Source organism: Canis aureus, chromosome X, assembly GCF_053574225.1.
Source record: "Canis aureus isolate CA01 chromosome X, VMU_Caureus_v.1.0, whole genome shotgun sequence".
Lineage (NCBI taxonomy): Eukaryota > Metazoa > Chordata > Mammalia > Carnivora > Canidae > Canis > Canis aureus.
The window spans coordinates 5,386,931-5,404,341 of NC_135649.1; the positions used below are offsets into that span (position 1 = coordinate 5,386,931).

Genomic DNA, 17,411 nt, shown 5'->3' on the forward strand with positions numbered 1-17,411 from the left:
ATGTGTTGAAGGTGAGGCATGGCTCCTCCTGATGGTTTATAGTGGAATGTGAGAAGAGAGAAGTGACTTAAATATGTGATTGTTCAGCCAAAAGGAAGCAGAACCCAGAGTGGACTGAGAAAAATCTCAGTCTCCTTATACTGGGAAAAATGAGAACCCTAAGGGTATGGCCAAGCAACATTTTGGTATGGGGTTTAGCATGGATGTAATCAACAAAGGCCAGGCACAGAGGTGGGGTGACACCAGCAGAAACACTGCCAGCTGGGACTAAAGGGGACAGAGGAAGTGAGGTCAAAATGAAGGAAGAATGTTGGACTTCTTAGACCTCATAGGACTGGACCATAATACTATTCAGCTGCAAACACTCATTATTCTTCCCAAAGGCTCGAGGTGCCTGCACCAGGCCACAATTGCCACCCTCTAGGTCTCAAAGGACAGGGCGGCCACATGGAACCATGGGCTTGGGAGTCGGGAGAGCCTCAGAGCACCAACAGAGAGCCACCATTGGCTATCCCAAGGAGCTGGAGAGTACTGTCACCAGCCCAGTGGGCCTGAAAGAGCATCAAGCCAGAGGGGAACATTCTAGAGCCTTAAGATTTAATGTTGCCCTGTTGGTTTGACACTTACTGGGGACCCATTTACCCCTTCCTTCTTTCCTATTTCTTCCTTTCGGAAAGGGACCATCTATCCTATGCTTGTCCCACCACTGTAACTTGTTTGCTTTTGTGGGTTCACAGCTAGAGAGGAATCGGCCTCAGTATGAACCAGACCTTGAGTCTAGCTGATAGGTGATCTAGAGGAAGTGTAGATGAGCCTTTGGCCTCATACTTTGTAGCTGATGCCAGAACCAGTTAAAACTTCTGAGGGCTGTTGGGTGGGATGAGTGTATTTTGCATGTGAGAAGGACATGAATTTGGGGAGCCAGGGGCAGGATGCTTAGACTGAGTGTGCCCCCCATCCCCTGAATTCATATGTTGAAAAACTAACCCAGCCTTGGGGAGGCGATGAGGTCATGAGGGTAGAGCCCTCATGAACGGGATTGGTACCCTCATAAAAGACACCCAGAGAGCTGCCTCAACCTTTCTGCCATGTGAGGACACATCGAGAAGATGGCCATCTGCGAACCTTACCAGACACCAAATCCATGGGTGCCTTGATCTTAGAAGTCCCAGCTTCCAGAATTGTGAGACATAAATGTTTGTTGTTGAAGTCACCCAGTGTATAGTTCTTATCTGTTATAACAGCCCCAAAGGACAAAGACAACACACTTGAATCTTTTCTATTATTTTCTTTTCATTCTGTTTCATGTTTCCAAATATGCTGGTCGAGGCTTGCAAACTTGATTTTAAGACAACCACAGGTGGGTCACGAGTTGCAGCTTGAACAACGAACTCTAGAGGCTTCTAGTGCATTCAGCCAGCCCCCAAGCTCTAGGACACCTCGGTGGGTGGGGGTGGGGGGTGGTTTAGAGGCCCGTGCTGGTAACCTACCTCCAAGTGGCTTCCTCTGAGTGTAGATGCTTGGAGGGGGCTGTGTTTTCCCCTCCTCTGGAAAGGCAAAGATACTCACTCCCCGCTCCCCACCTCCACAGGAGGAAAGAGCCTGAGACCCTGAAGATAGGCCCCTGTGGCTGGTCCTATCTGCCACTGTACCTGGAGCTTCAGAGCCCAGGAAACCAAAACTACCCAGGGAGGGCACTGACAGTGCTCACTTTTGACCATTGCTCACAACTGCTGTGACAAGGCAGACACTGGCACCAATGGGGCATGAACTGGGCCAAGGGGCCCTGGGGACAGAGCATCACTCTGACCTAGTTAAAGGACCAGGCACTGGGTTGAGGGGTTCAAGGTACTTCTGGCTGAGAACCTGACTTGTGCCCTCCTGATTGGGGAGGCAGGCAGACAGTTACCGAGGATTCAAGTAATTAAATAAGCCAGTGAAGTCTGACCTCTCTATCAATGCAGCATGGGCAGCATGACAGCCAGTTGATGTGTCACCCTGGCCGGACCATGGTCCCCAGTTATTTCATCAAACGCCAATCTGAGTGTTGCTATGAAGGTATTTTGTAGTCGTGGGGAACATCTACAATCAGTTGACTTCAAGTAAAGAAGACTTCTAACCCTCGATAATGTGGGTGGGCCTCATACAATCCGTGAAAGGCCTTCTGAGGTTTCCAAAAGAAGAAATACTGCCTCCAGACCACATCATCAAGCCCTGACTGAGTTTCCAGCATGCTGGCCCACCCTATAGATTTAAGACTTGCCAGGTCTCACAATTTTGTGAACCAGCTTCTTAAAATCCATCCAACCATCCATCCACCCACTCACCTCTCCATCTATCTATGTGTATCTGTCTGTCTCATATCTTGGCTCTGCTTCTCTGGAAAACCTGACTGAGCACTGTGTGATGATTACTCTCTGGGCACTCTTGGAACACTGACCAACTACAGACTCACACAGCCTTATGGAGGTTTTGGCAACAACAGTTCTGATCAGAATTAGTGGTTAACATTTACCTGCACTGTTCCGATCATGCAGCCCTCTCTCCGGAAGCCCAGATGGAGCTGGAGAATGTGACAGATGAGGCTTGGGGACACAGTGAGGGGTTCTCCACCTGACGTCTCCCTGGCAGAAAAGGACCCTGAAATGGCAACAGGGGGCATCAGAAAGTTCAGGACTGGCCAGTGCCAACCAGCTCACCTACTTTTTCCAAACCTCAACCTCTCTGTGTGGAAAGCAGGGGAAAACCTGCCATCCTGGCCACCTGTAGGGTTGCTGGTAGGGATCGGATTTGGAAATTAGATGACCAGAGGGCAAGGTGCCTCCCTGCTGGGGCCCAGGGTTGCATGACATGTGCAGCCCCAGACACTCTCGCCTTTGCAGACCCCTTCTTCAATAATGGGATAAATAATAATTATAGTTTATGACTGTGTTGCTATAAAAAGGACTATGTCAATTCACATTACTGTATATTACCCCACATTAATCGTACATATTAAAATATTTCCTTCTAAAAGTTCATTGTCTCCCTTCTGATTTGAAAAGAAATTGAAATATTTTCATGAGTCTCTAAAGGCATCATGGCCCTAGCCCTTCCTATGCCTAATGGAGACGTATGCCCTGAGACCCCTGCCAGCCCCGGGAGGCACTTGGAGAGTGTCCAGGCCACGGAGGAGCAATCTTCTCTCCTGGAAGAGCTGAATCGGCACAAAGAATCGGGCAGACAGCTGCTTTTTGTCTTTGTCATTAAAAAAGTCTATTCAGTCCTGTGGAAAAAGATACAGTTCTACAATTTAGATGACCAGTTATATGGGAAAAAGCCAGGTCCCTAAGAAAAATCAGCAGTGCTTTTTTATGATTTAAAGTCATCATAATTGTCACTGACCCTATCAAGCACTTATTATAGGCTGCACATGGGGCTAAGTGTCAGACTTTCATCTTCACAAGAAACACATCTTAGGGACTGGAAGGTTGGGGCACCAGGCTGGTGGGGGGGGTCAGAGGCAGCAAAGAGTATAAAGCAGAAGGGACCAGTCGGGCCAAAGGGACTGGGAAGACACCCTTAGGGATTCTCATGTATTCTCATGATTTGCTCTTCTAGAATCACCTTCCATGACAGCTTAATAAACTTGGAACAATAGCACAGAACCCAGTGCAAAAGTTAATATTTTCATGAATACTTCAGGAAAAGAGTCTGTACTCGCCTCTGATTTTCCTCTCAGTGACTTCCGAGGCCAACAACAGAGGCCGTTAAATAATAACACGTTTTATATGTTTCCTGCTCTTGAACTGAAAAAGGACGATGCATCTGGGAGTTTGGGGGAAGTCTTCGCAAACGGGGTGAGCCAGGGCAGGACTTGGTTCCCTGAGAGAGAACAGCTTCCTGGCTCCAGGGTGGAGAGGCCCCAGAGGCTGGCCACTCAGTCTGGTGGGCCCAGGGTACGGAGAGAGCAGAAAAAAGGCAGGGCACGACACTATGTACAAGGACACTATGTACAAGGACACGGCAGCTCCAAGGGGCCAAGTCGAGATAAGGAGTCGGGCAGTGTGACTCCAGACTGTTCTGACTTGGTCACTTAGCTGGATGGCCATGAATGGGTTATTTCATCCCTCAGAGCTGCCTTTTCCTTGCACGGCACTGGTTGCACACCTACTGTGTACCAGAGGTCCCTACATACTCTTACTGAAACCCAGCAGCGAGGCAAAGCTTTGCCCCGGCCCCTGCATAGACGAGGAAGCAGGCTCTGAGAGCCTCCCAAGGGCCATTAGGTAGAGAGACGCAACATCCCAAGGGCTCAGAACTGGCAGGAAGCCTGCTGGTCCTCCAGTCCAGCCTTAGTCTGCTGCTCTGGACACTCCCCTTGCCCTCCCATCGATCCACCCCCACTTTTAGAAATTGCACTTAATTTGGGTGTGTGTGATGAAATCTGTCAATTAACATTTTTTTAAGATTTTATTTATTTATTCATGAGACACACACACACACAGAGAGAGATAGAGAGAGCAGAGATATAGGCAGAGGGAGAATCAGGCTCCTTGCAGGGAGCCAGATGTGGGACTCGATTCCAGGACTCCAGGATCATACCCTGAGCTGAAGGCAGATGCTGAACTACTGAGCCACCCAGGTGTCACTGTCAATTAACATTTTCAAGTGTACAATTCAGTAGCATTAATTGTATTAGGGACATTATGCAATGATCCCCAGTTATTCTGGAACATTTTCATCCCCCCACCCCCAAAAAACCCATATTGTCAACCAGTCACTCATTCTCACCCTTCCCCCAGCCACTGGCAACCAGTAATCTGTTTTCTGTCTATGGACTGGCTGATTCTGGACATTACAGGGGAATGGAATCATGCAGCATGTGGTTTGTGACTGGCTTCTTCAACTTAGCACCATGTTTTCACAGTTCATCCACGCAGCACTGTGGATCGGCACTTGATTCTCTTTTACGGCTGAGTAATATTCCATTATGGACGAACTGTGTTTTGTCTCTCCACTCACCAGGTGATGAACATTTGGGTTGTTTCCACTTTTTGGCAATTATGAATAATGCTATTGGGAGCATTCACTGCCCAAGCACCAGTTCTGGTGGGTACACGTACCCAGGAGTGGAAATGCCAGGTCACATGGTAAACTGCTGTTGCACTTTGTGAAGAACCACCCAAGTGTTTTCTGCAGAGGCTGCCCCATTTTCCATTCCCACCAGCAGGGCACAGGGCTTCCAACTTCTCCAAAGCCTCGCCCACACTTGTTCTTTTCTGGGTTTCTTTTGTTGGCTTTTAAATCTTAGCGCTGTGAGGTAGAATCTCATTGTGGTTTTGATTTGCATTTCTCCAATTGCTAGTGATGTTAAACATCCTTTCATATGTTTGTTGGCCCTTCCAATTTTTTTTAAATATATAATTATCCCATTTCCTAATAATCTTTTTTTCTAAGATTTTACTTATTTACTTGACAGAGAGAGAGAGAAAGCGAGCACAAGCAGAGGGAGGGGAAGAGGGAGAAGGAGAAGCATACCCCCACTGAGCAGAGGGCCTGATGTGGGACTTGATCCCCGGACCCTGGGATCATGACCTGAGCTGAAGGCAGATGCCCAGCCTATTGAGCCACCCCAGTGCCCCCTCATTGTTCTCAATACAGACTAAAACAAGCCTACCAGAGCCTCAATGGCCCTACCCCCTCCCCTCTCACAACCTCCCCATGGCCCAGTGTATGCCCCTCTGCTCACCCATTTTCACTCTGGGTGCCAGCCACACAGGCCTCTCTCTCCCACACGTGCCTTAGAGCCTATACACACGCGGTCCCCTCTGCCTGCAACTGCTCTCTTTCCCTGGTTCCTCATCCCCATGGGTTACCTCCTTACCCTCCATCTGCCCACCCTGCCCGCCAGCCTCGGCTGACCCCCGCCTGCATGCACAGAGCACTACTGTGCACTGCCCCTCACCACACCTCATCTGAGTGAAGAGGTCTCCTGCTCCTTGTATGGTTTCCTGGTGGCACATTTGCTGCTACGGCTCCAGCTCCTAGCCGAGGCCTGGACAAACACTACGTTTGGGTCCAAAGCAATGGACAGAAGGCTGAACTGAAGGATGGAAGGATGCATAGGTTTCCCGCCAAAGATGGGCACTCCTGCCCAAGGAGCACAGACAATTCCATCCTGGACTATTCGTGCCCTGAGCCCCCAGTACTAGGGCGGCAGCACCGTCGAGGCATCCCCAGTCATCTCCCATTGACATCTTTGGAGGTGCCCATCGTCAGCTGTGGTCTGTTATGACTCATGCCCTTGAGGCACATGTCTGTTGTCAGCAAGTGACTCATGGAAGTAGCTTTTTAGCCTTGGCAGCCGCTAGGCCTGATGACATCCGGGATAGAGTCCCACAGTGGGAGGCAAAAGCCAGAGTTCCAGTCCCAGTCTGTGATGACTCGCTGTGGGAGCTGGGGCCCTGGCCTCCCCAATCTGTAGCATACATCAGAACCACCTGTAGAGGCCTTTTACTTTATTTTTTTAAGATTTTATTTATTTATCCACGAGACACACACACACACACACACACACACACACACACACACAGAGGCAGAGACACAGGCAGAGGGAGAAGCAGGCTTCATGCAGGGAGCCCGACGGGGGACTCGATCCTGGGTCTCCAGGATCATGCCCTGGGTTGAAAGCAGGAGCTAAACTGCTGAGCCACCCAGGGATCCCCTAGAGCCCTATTCAAAAGGCAATTGGCTCTCCCCCCCTCCCTCCACCCAGAGATTCTGATTTAGTGGCTCTGGCAGAGGGCCCAGGAAATCTGCATTTTAATCAGCAGCCCGTGTCCCTGATGCTCCACCTGGCTTGGATACTCCACACGAGCTGCTTGAGGGCCCTCTCCACTGCCCCAGACTTCAGTTCTGGGATTCTAGACTGTGTTGCCCTCACAGCCTTTGCTGGGTGAGGTCCAAGAGCTTCCATAAAGGGAGGGCCAGCTCCCTTTCTATTTCCGGAACACCAACGCAGGGCCAGGCCCGGGCTAGTTGATTGCTGGCCTCCAGTCCATGACGTGATTAACATCACGTCTTCTAGGGTGGACGGATTTTGCCCCTCTAAGCCACAAACTCTCTGTGACAAGAGCTGGAATAGTGAGGTGCGAGCCAAGGGTGTTGGGCAGGCAGGGGGAAAGGTAAGCCCCCTCCTGACGGGCACCTCAGGAAAGCCAGAGGTAGGGGCAGGTACTGTCGGGCTTTGGGAAATACACTGGAAGCATACTGGGAAGGAGGTGGCAGCTTATGGCCACGTGTTGGGGAAGACAAGGACAGGAAGGACAGGGAAAACACCACGGAGGGAAAAGGAAGGTTCTAGATTATGAAGGGAGAGAAGTAGTCATGGCCATATCCTGGAGGACCTGAAATATCAGGGTGGTAGGGTGATAGGGGGTGGGGAGGGAGATAGTGGCAGGGGAGCTTAGGAGCCTGAGGATCCTGTTGTCCCTGGGGGGGTCATGACGGGCCCGGGAGCATAGGCTACTGGTAAAAGTCTCTTTGACAAATGGAGCTGGGGAAACTGGACAGCTACATGCCAAAGAATGAAATTGGCCCACTTTCTAACACCAGACACAAAAATAAACTGGAAATGGATTAAAGACCCAAATGTGAGATCTGAAACCATAAAAATCCTAAAAGAAAACATAAAGCATACGTAGTAATTTCTTGGACATTGGCCTTAATAACATTTTTCTGGAAATGTCTCCTAAGGCAAGAGAAACAAAAGCAAAAATAAACTCTTGGGACTATATCAAAATAAAACGCTTTTGCACAGTGAAGGAAATCATCAACAAAATGAAAAGGCAGAAGTTACTTGCAAATAATACATCCACTAAGAGGTTAATATTCAAAATATATAAAAGAACTTGTACTACTCATCATCGAAAAAACAAAAACCAAAAAACCAACAGATAATCTGATTAAAAAATGAGCAGAGGACCTGAAGAGACATTTTTCCAAAGAAGACATAATGGCCAACGAACACAAGAAAAGATGCTCAACATCACTTATCATCAGGGAAATGCCAATCAAAACCACAAGATACCACTTCACATTAGTCGAGGGTGGCTAGTATCAAAAAGCCAAGAAATACCAAGTATTGGCAAGGATGTAGAGAAAAGGGAACCCTTGTGCACTGTTGGTGGGAATGTAAATTAGTGCAGCCACTGTGGCAAATAGTATGGCGGTTCCTTAAAAAATTTAAGATAGATCTATGGTATGATCCAGTAATTTCACCACTGGGTATTTACACAAAGAAGAAAATGCCACTTCAAAATGATATCTATTTATTGACAATGGCCAAGATATGGCGGCGACCCAAGTGTCCACCCATAGATGAGTGGATAAGGAAGACATGGTATTTACATATAATGGAACATTACTCAGCCATAAAGAAGAATGAGATCTTGCCGTTGGCAACAACATGGATGGACCTAGAGGGTATAGTGCTAAGTGAAATAGAGAAAGATGAATTTCATATGATTTCACTTACATGTAGACAAAGCAAATCAGCAAATAAACAACAACAACAAAAAAACAGAAATAGACTCATAAATACAGAGAACAAACTGGTGGTCACCAGAGGGGTGGCAGTGGGGTTGGGGAATGGGCGAAATAGGTGAAGGGAATGAAGAGGCCAGCCTCCGGGTATAAGATAAAGAAGTCAGGGAGATGAAAAGCACAGTACAGGGCATATAGTCAACAATACTGTGATAACCTTGCCTGGTGACAGATGGGGACTACACTTATTGTGATGAGCACTGAGTAACGTATAGAATTGTTGAATCACTATGTTGTGCACTTGAACTAAAATAACATGTATGTCAGCTATACTTCAATAATAAGAATTTAAACTAAAAAATTAGCATCTATTTAAAAAAAACAGCTTTGGGAGCTCCAGACTGCAGCACTGAGGAGGGTCTGGGGATAGAAGCCGTCCCTGCCCTGAACTTGACTCTCTCCTTAGGTTGCCCCTCATTGACCGGTGTGCCCTAGAAGACATCCCCTCCCATTCAGGATGGTCTTAAGGACTTCAGGCCTGAGCTGGGGCTTCCAGCAAGCCTGCTTCCTGACCTGTTGGCTTTCTGTTTAGAGTAGGGAAGGGGCCTTTGCTAGGCTGTGTGCCCAGAAGAGGAACTAGCACAACCACAAGATGATTAGGAGTGGCAGGGCTCTGGATTCCCAGACCGTCTCTACCCCTTGCACTGCCTTGGGCAAGCCACCCACCCTCTCTAGTTCTCAGTCTGCTCCTCCATGAAATGAGAGTACAATTAGTACCCACCTTAGGATTTCACTGACTTGAAGCAAAAGGCTGCACAGAAAGCCTGGGCACTCTCCTGTTCTTCATGGCAGAAGAGAAACTCCCCTAGACCCACTAACTAACTAAGTCAGTGGCCAAAGCTGAAGCACTGAGCTTCAATCATGGCCCTGGGACAAAGAACTCCACCAAGATGAACCTCGAGGAAGGGCTGAAGAGAACACACCAGCAAGGCTGCCAGGGTGGTGGGAGGAGGAGAAGCAGCTTTCAGAGAGCCACTGTCAGCTGGTGCCAAAGGGCACCCAGAAGACCAGAAAGCACCAAAGAGAGCTTCATAATTTGAGACAGGAGACAGGTAAGAGACAGGAGAAGGGGACATGATGAAGCTGATAGTGGGGGGTGGGGAGTGGCATTTGCACAAATCTGGATTCCCTCTGATGAGTAACCTGCCCCTGCCTGGCCTTGGCCTGCTCTCAGGAGCCTTGAAGCTGCTAGACACTGCTCCTTCCTCTTGATGGAAGGTCAAACTGGGGGCTCAAACCCAAGGGTGTGGCCACTCTGGGTTAGAGGAAGTAGGGAAGGTAAAGAAGGGTATCCCCAGGGAGGAAGGCAGAGTTGGGCTAAATCCAACTCCAGGGATTTGGGGCCTCCAGGCCTGAGCTCCAACAGACATGTTGCCTCCACCTAGCTCACTTCATAGAGCGTGGATCTCTGGGAAGAGGCTGGAATGTCAGTCTAGGGGTAGCTGGGGGAGAGAGAGGGGTGGGGGAACAGCTGCCAGACTTGGGTCAAGGCTACCTCCCCTCCCCTCATAGGTAGACCACCACTCAGCAGCACATCCCGCCATTCTTGGTCTCTGATCTGTGACCCACGCTCAGGGCCACCAGCAGTTCCAGGCGTTCACCTGCAGGTCCACTGGACACTGCCCCCGCTCTGTGAATGCCTCCAAACTACATGTGAACCAAGTCACGTCCTATCAGGATCCTCCACTGCTGCCATGACCCTAGGAAGAATCTTGGTTCCAGCTTCCAAATCCAGCCTTGGGGCCCTTCCCCTACAGCAGGCCACTTCCCACAGGCCCTGTCTCCCAGACACAGGGGCCCCTGTTCTCCCTCCTATTCCTGCGGGGACACCCTCTTCTTGCTGAGTCCCAGAGTCTCCCTGGCTGTGCCCTCCAGCAGCTGTCCTTCTGCTCCTTCCCTGCTGTGTCACCCTCATCTCCTCTCCCAGGTCTGTCTTACAACCTGCTGGGCCCAAAGCCAACAGCTGCTTCCCTGGGCTGGTGCAGAGGAGCTGTGGATATGCCCGGTAATGTTTCGTGTCAAGCTGGCTAGGCCGTGGTGCCCCGTTGTTTGGTCAAATGCCAGTCTTGATGTTGCCGTGAAGGTGTTTTTCAGATGTGATTAACATTTAGATCAGTAGGCTCCGAGTAAAGCAGATGACCCTCCGTATGTGAGTGGACCTCATCCAATCAGTTGATGGCCTTGCGAGCAAAGACAGGTTCTCCAAAGAAAAGATGCTGAGCCCAGAGATCCTGCCTGAGAGTCCAGCCTTCAACTCAAGAGTGCGGGCCTGCCCTGCTGACTTGACACCTACCAGCCCCCATCATTGTGCAAGCTAACTTCCAAGAAATCAGTCTCCCACTGTGTGTGTGTGTGTGTGTGTGTGTGTGTCTCCCCTGACTCATACAGCAGACCAATGAGTGAAGTGTGTTGGCTGGGCAGGCATGTGGCAGCCACCACCATGCATGGGAAGTGTGAACACTCTGGGGGAACCCGCGCCTGTGTAGAATGGTCCCAGTCTGGCCCAGGGCCCTCCCCGCCTGACGTGGACTCAAACCTGTGGCTGGTGCAGGCCACATGTCCATGTTCTACAGAGGCCACTGGCCAGAGAGGAGGAGGGCTGGGTTCTAGCCCAGCTCACCCACCAGCTGGGTGACCTTGGGTAAGGTCCTTCCTCTCCCTAGGCCAAAGTGTCCCTATTCTCAGCAGCAGCAGTAGCGCCAGACAGCAGTAATTGTAAATGTTTTACAGTAGCAGATTGCTCTGTGCCAAAGAGAATCTTATACAGTAGATCGACTTTTAAAGCTGTCACGTAGGGCCTTTCTGGCTTCCGTGGAGGATAGGGAGCAGCAGAGAGCTCCTTCCACCTGCCCCTGAGTCCTGCCTGAAGCTTGGACCTTGACCCCCAGAGTGTTCATGCTCTGGCCTGCTCCAACATGTGTAGACTTTCCGGTGGAATCCATTTCCTTGGCCTGCTTCGCTCCATGTGCCTCTGGGCTGGTGGAGGAGAATCTCATTACCGCTCGTGACTCAAAAGTCTAAAAGCAGCAGACAATAGCTCCTTTCAGAGCTCCCTCTGAACCCCAGGGTCTCATTATGTGACGCTGATTTTTAGAGAATTGAGACAAGAGCAATCACATATAAGGCAGAAAAATGTGGCCTTGTGTCCCAAAGCAGTGGCAGCTGGAGCCCCTGTCCGAGTTTTCACACTCCAGCCCCGCTCTATGCTGAGTCCTCTGAGAAAGGTGGCCCTGGCTAAGGCAGGCCCATGCCACTGACGGGCCCAATCGAAAGGTCAGCAGCTTTATGAGACGCCTTCCTGCCCCCAGGACGGGTGTGGCCTGGAAGATTGGCCTTGTTCCTTTTACTAGCTGGCCTTTCAGCTCTCCTGGGGACTGGCACATAATAAGTCTCGAGTATCCCAAAAGGCCAAGGGCAGCTGACCTGGGAGTTCAGAAGGATGGCTGGCCTCCTTCTCCCTCCACCCCTGGGTAAAGGAAAGCACTTCCCAGAATGTGTCTGGACAATGGAACAGGAAAGGGGAAACAATCAAAGCAGGATTATTACCTGGGACTAGCTCAGGGTGGTACTATGCTGGGTATTATTCCTCTAACACAAGGAATAACCTCCCTCTATGTACTCTTGGGCCATTTCTGCCTCTACAGGAGCCTCTGAAGATTCAGGAATAAAAAGAAATTGAAGAGCTGCAAATAATGTAATCAGAATTTCAAAAGAGTGTGAAAAGAGGTGGTTAAGAGCCCACTTGGAAGGTCAAGGAAATCTTCTGTAGTTTTGCCTTCCCTGACCACCCTGGATACACCACCAAATGCCAGTGGTTTTTATTAGGGGTAGGCTCCAAAATGGAAGCCTGGGCACCCGTGTGATTGAACCAACAGGAATCGGAGGTGTGGTTTTCAAACCCCAGGGGGTACAAAGGCAGCCCGTCTCTTTGGCAGCTCTGGCTTGCCACCTGCTACGTGTTTCTTGACTCCCCCAGGCTCTCCTCCCCTCCACAGGAGACACCCAGGATATCGGCTGCCTATGGACACTATTGCTCCATTTGTGACTCTCATAGGCAGGGCCTGGTCCCACCTGCTGGGTACTTCCTGCCACACGCAGGGCAGCTGGTCTAGGGCAAAGAGGACACCAGTGGGAGCGGGCAAGTGTCCCTGGAGAGTATCTCTCTACTACCACTACCACTTAGGCTGGGACCATGGTAAAGCAAAACAGGAGAGTCAGGAGCTGGCAGGAGGTGTGAGCACTGGCTGCTGCCATCTATCACCAATGAGCTGGTGTGACACCTGGCCTGTCCCTTGTCTTACTGGGAACTGCCCTTGCCATTGCTAGTTTCCTGGGAGGTAGCCTGGGATCAGGGACTCTGCACCCTAATCAAACCTTCCTGGACTGCTGGAATTTCCTCTTGGACATTCACTTTGCTCTCAAAGGGCCAGGAGGGGCTCTTCCTTCTTTGGTCTCCTCCTCCTCAGCCCCTCTCTCTCCAGGTCAAGAGCACCACTCTGCCCAAAGTGTTCTGGCTTGTTGAGTGCTTACCCAGCATGCGCGATTGAACTCTGATCCTCACAACTGTCCTGGAGAAGGTGTATCATCCCATCAGAAGAGGAGGAAGCTGAGGCCAGAGAGAAGGACCAGAAGTGAAGACTGCACACAACCCCCCTTTGTCTGTGACAAAGCTTGTCACCCACCCCACCTCACCAGCCCAGGCCTGGCAGAGGATTTGAAGCCAAGCAGCCCCAGCTAGGACCAGTCCCAGGCCAGGCTGCTTTCCACTTCTGGGGACACTATATGGCTACATGGTGACTGCAATGCCTCCTTTTCAGACTTGCTGAGTCACCTCACAGCAACCACCAGGCCAGTGTCTTCATCTGCTTGGGCTGCCACGGTGTCTTAAACAACAGACGTTTATTTACCACAGTTTTGGGGACTGGAAGTCCAAGAGCAAGGTGCCAGAAGATTTGGTTCCTGGTGAGGGCCCACTTCCTGGTTTGTAATAGCCACCTTCTTGCCGGGCGCTCACATGGCCTTTCCTTGGTGCATGTGCAGGGGGAGAGTGGAAGCTGTGGGATCTCCTCTTATAAGGGCAGTAATCTCATCCTGGGGATCCCACCCTCGTGACTTCCAAATACCATCACATTGGGAGGTAGGGCTTCAAAGTATAAATGTGGGGGGACACAAATATCCAGGCCATATCAGCCAGGGAGAGTGGGGACAAAGGTAAGTTGCTACTCCTCTCCCCAGCACATTTCTGCTCCTCAGACAGGAATTACCCAAGGCCTCTGTCAGACAGAGGGAGATGGAGCAGCTCAGCCAGGAGGACCCTCTGAGAGCTCCACACCTGATGTGCCTTTCTGCGCCTGTTCTGGTGCTGGATAGGTTTGCTTCTATTAATCTAATTACTGTCGATTTACAGGCTTCCAATGCCGACCTCACCTTCCAAAGCGGTTAAGTACCAGCTGGGAGCTGGCAGTGAGAGGGCCTTACACAGGCTGGAGCCCGTCATGCTGCCTCAGCCTTGAGTGAAAGGCAAAGGGGCTCCACCCAAGCAAGGCACTGGTCAGCCAGTAGGAATTCCTTGGGTGCCAGCTGGCAGGGCCCGGACCCTTGGATGGTCCATAGGCTCAAGGTCTCAGGGGCAGCATGGCCCACTGTATGAGTTTCCCGGGGCTGCCGCAACAAGTTACCACAGACTGTGTGACTTCAAAGAACAGAAGTCTTGGCCTCACAGTTTTGCAGGCCAGAAGGCTGAAACCCAGGTGTTAGCATAGCTGTACTCTCTCCAAAGGCTCCAAAGGAGGGTCATGTGTCTCCGGTGTCTGGCAGTGGCCAGCTTCCTTGGTGTTCCTTGGTTTGTTGGCAGCATCACCCCAATCTCTCTTCACGTGGCCTTCTTTTCTGCTCTGTGTCTTCCTCTCCATCTGTCTTTTGTAAGGACACTTGTCATTGGATTTGGGCTCCACCAGGATAATCCAGGATGATCTCATCTTGAGAGCCTTAACTTGATTTTATCCAAAGACCCCCCCCCCTTTTTTTTTTCCAAATCAAGGTACATCCACAGGATCTGGAGGTTAGGGCTTGGACATATCTTTTCGGGGGCCACCATTCACCTCACTACATCCATCCTAAGCAATGGATCACAGGTCACCAACCTCTTAGAAGTCTGGCTATCAGAGCACAGATGCCATTGACAAGACCAAAAGCCACTTTCGCCTTTCAGAGTTGGAATAGCCTCACAGGAGGAAGCTGCCCTGCCTCACGGTCCCCCGGCAAATGAGGGACAGAGCAGGACTTGTCGCCCAGCCTCTAGGCTTTCCTGGCCTGGATATGCCTCCTGCACTCAGGGCTAGGTCAGGACCCCCAGCCCAGCTCATTTACACATCTGTAAGGGGAACAAGGCTTCAGGGTCCCTGAGCACACAGCATGAAAACGCTTTGGGGGCGGTGACTCTGTTCCTACATCTCAGCATGGCATTGGGAGGCCTTGCTTCCCACAGGCCTTAGGTTCCTCACCTGGAAAAGGAGAAGGCTAGAGTAAGGAACACAGGAGATTCTCCTGGCTCAGGTGCCCACAGCTGCCCAGGAAGCCATGGTGGCCCATTGCTCTCTGTACAGCTGTTGCCGGCCAGGAGAGGGGCAGTGCTGGAATGCAGGGTTGTCCTTGGCTGGCGTGCAGCTCGTGGGTCCCTAGGAATGGCACCCTTCCCAGTAAGCCAAGCCAGAGCAGAATGCCTCTGCAGGTCACAGCCTGGGGTAGAGACGGAACAAAGTTGCACTGCAGACACTGTGGAGGCCTGGGCCGGGCTGCCATTCCATGCTCTCCCCCCTCCTGAAACATTTCTGCTCTGTGGCTACCTAGTCCCTCTGGGTATGCCTTCACCAAAGGGAGCCTCAGCCTCAACCTCCCTCCATCCTAAAGCAGCCAATACCAGCATGACTCTGACTTCTTGAGGGGGTCTTCTTCCCTCTACTGCACCAGACCCTGCATATCAGCCTTTCTGTCACCCATCTCACTCCTCAAGGAACCTGCTAACCACAGCAGTAGATGCCCTCTCTCACACTGGGTACATGGTAGTTCTTCAGCCCCTTAGCCTTTCCTTCTTCAGATATACTCTAGTTTGACAGGGTCCTTCTGAGTGTGGGGCCCAGAACTAGCCAGAATGTCTGGTTGGTGTGTGGCCAAAGCAGAGCAGTGGGGAGGTGTACAGACCAGACACTGCCAAACACTTGGCATCTAGTATCTCAATGAATCCTCCTGCCAGCACTTTGAGGTAGTTTCTATTATTGTACTCACTGAAAAGATGAAACTAACCATCTGAGTTTCAGAGGTGTTAGGTAGCTTGCCCAAAGACACAGGGGTAAGTGGTAGTCAAAAGTCTAATCAGGCATTCTGGTTCCAGGGTCCATGCCTTATACACTAAACTGCAAAAGAGAGCAGCACACTCACCACCCTTGTTCTGAATACATTGCCTCTGTTGATGCAGCCCAAGGCCATCATTGCTTATCTGAGCCTGCCACGGTGGCACCAGTTGATACTGACCAGTTGACTATTCTCCTCACCCATCTCCATGTGTTGCCCTGTATGTTCTCTGGGCCCTGGTACAGGGTCCCTCAGTCTCCACTGCTCAGGTTGCTTCCTCCAACTGAGCCATGCTCCAGCCTGTGCAGGTGTCTCCTTCTCCTCTCCACGCCTCTGCCAGCCAATGTGATCAATGAGGAGAGAGAAGTGAGAGTACAAGAGGCAGGCCAAAGGCTGGTGCACAAAGCGGGAAGCTGGCAACTGGTAAATTGAGAGCAATTCCTGGAAATCAGGAAACAACTATTAAGGCCAAAGGCATCAAAATTAAATTGGCCTTTGAAAGAAAAAAGTGCATCTCCGCAGGCATCAACTGTGATTCTGCAAGGTTCTAAGATGAGCTCTAAATGAGATAACGTCTTCCAGTCCAGGTTGGGCTGGGCACATGGGGGCGGAATGTTGGGTGATCTTTGGGAGCCATTAGCACAATCTTGTTTGAATTGCAAGCCACTGAGGAAAGCTGGGAGGGGGCATCTGGGCCTGCAGTCTGACCTATGGCATAGCACAGGGCCACAGACTGTGTCATGTGAAAAACAGGAGGTAAGAGACATAGCACTTTTAGTAGAGCCTGGGGCCAAGGGGCTTTTTCCCTTTTGAGGATTCTTTCCGCTTTAGGAGCTGAGAATCCTGGGGTTGGAGTAGCCCAGAAGTAGGATGTATTCATGTAATAAGATCATTTTTTAAAAAAAGATTTATTGGGCAGCCCGGGTGGCTCAGTGGTTTAGCACTGCCTTCAGTCCAGGGCGTGATCTGGGAGACCCAGTCCCGTGTCGGGCTCCCTGCATGGAGCCTGCTTCTCCCTCTACCTGTGCCTCTGCCTTTCTCTCTCTCTCTGTGTGTATCTCATGAATAAATAAATAAATCTTTTAAAAAGAGAGAGAGAAAGAGAGAGAGCACAAGCAGTGAGAGGGGCAGAGGGAGAGGGAGAGAGAATCCTCAAGCAGACTCCTCACTGAGCACAGAGCCTGACTTGGGGTTGGATCCCAGGACCCTGAAGTCATGACCTGAGCTGAAATCAAGAGTTGGCTGCTTAACTGACTAAGCCACCCAGGCGCTCCTCCAACTCCAATAAGATCATCTTTAAGAAGCATGAACCAGTGGCAATACCAATGGTGACATTCCTTGGAGACTCACATCAGAATGTGCTCCATGAGCTTTGAGCATTCACAGCTACAGTCACATGGCATTTACATTCTTGGCACTGGAGTCCAGGTGAGCAAACATCCCCCACCCCAGTGATAAGCAAGGCTGTCCTGTGG

General features: G+C 50.6%; 1 long non-coding RNA gene across 9 annotated transcripts in view; it reads right to left on the reverse strand.

Moving 5' to 3' along the window:
* The window catches only part of LOC144308084 (uncharacterized), a 293,749-nt gene that overhangs the window by 45,510 nt on the left and 230,828 nt on the right, over window positions 1-17,411 (reverse strand). The window contains exon 5 of one of the 9 annotated variants that reach the window (XR_013374727.1): window positions 2,519-2,640. The exons of the other annotated variants lie outside the window; for them this stretch is intronic. This is a non-coding gene — a long non-coding RNA (uncharacterized LOC144308084). Of the gene's footprint in view, window positions 1-2,518; window positions 2,641-17,411 lie in introns of those variants that run through there. 9 annotated transcript variants of the gene reach the window in all.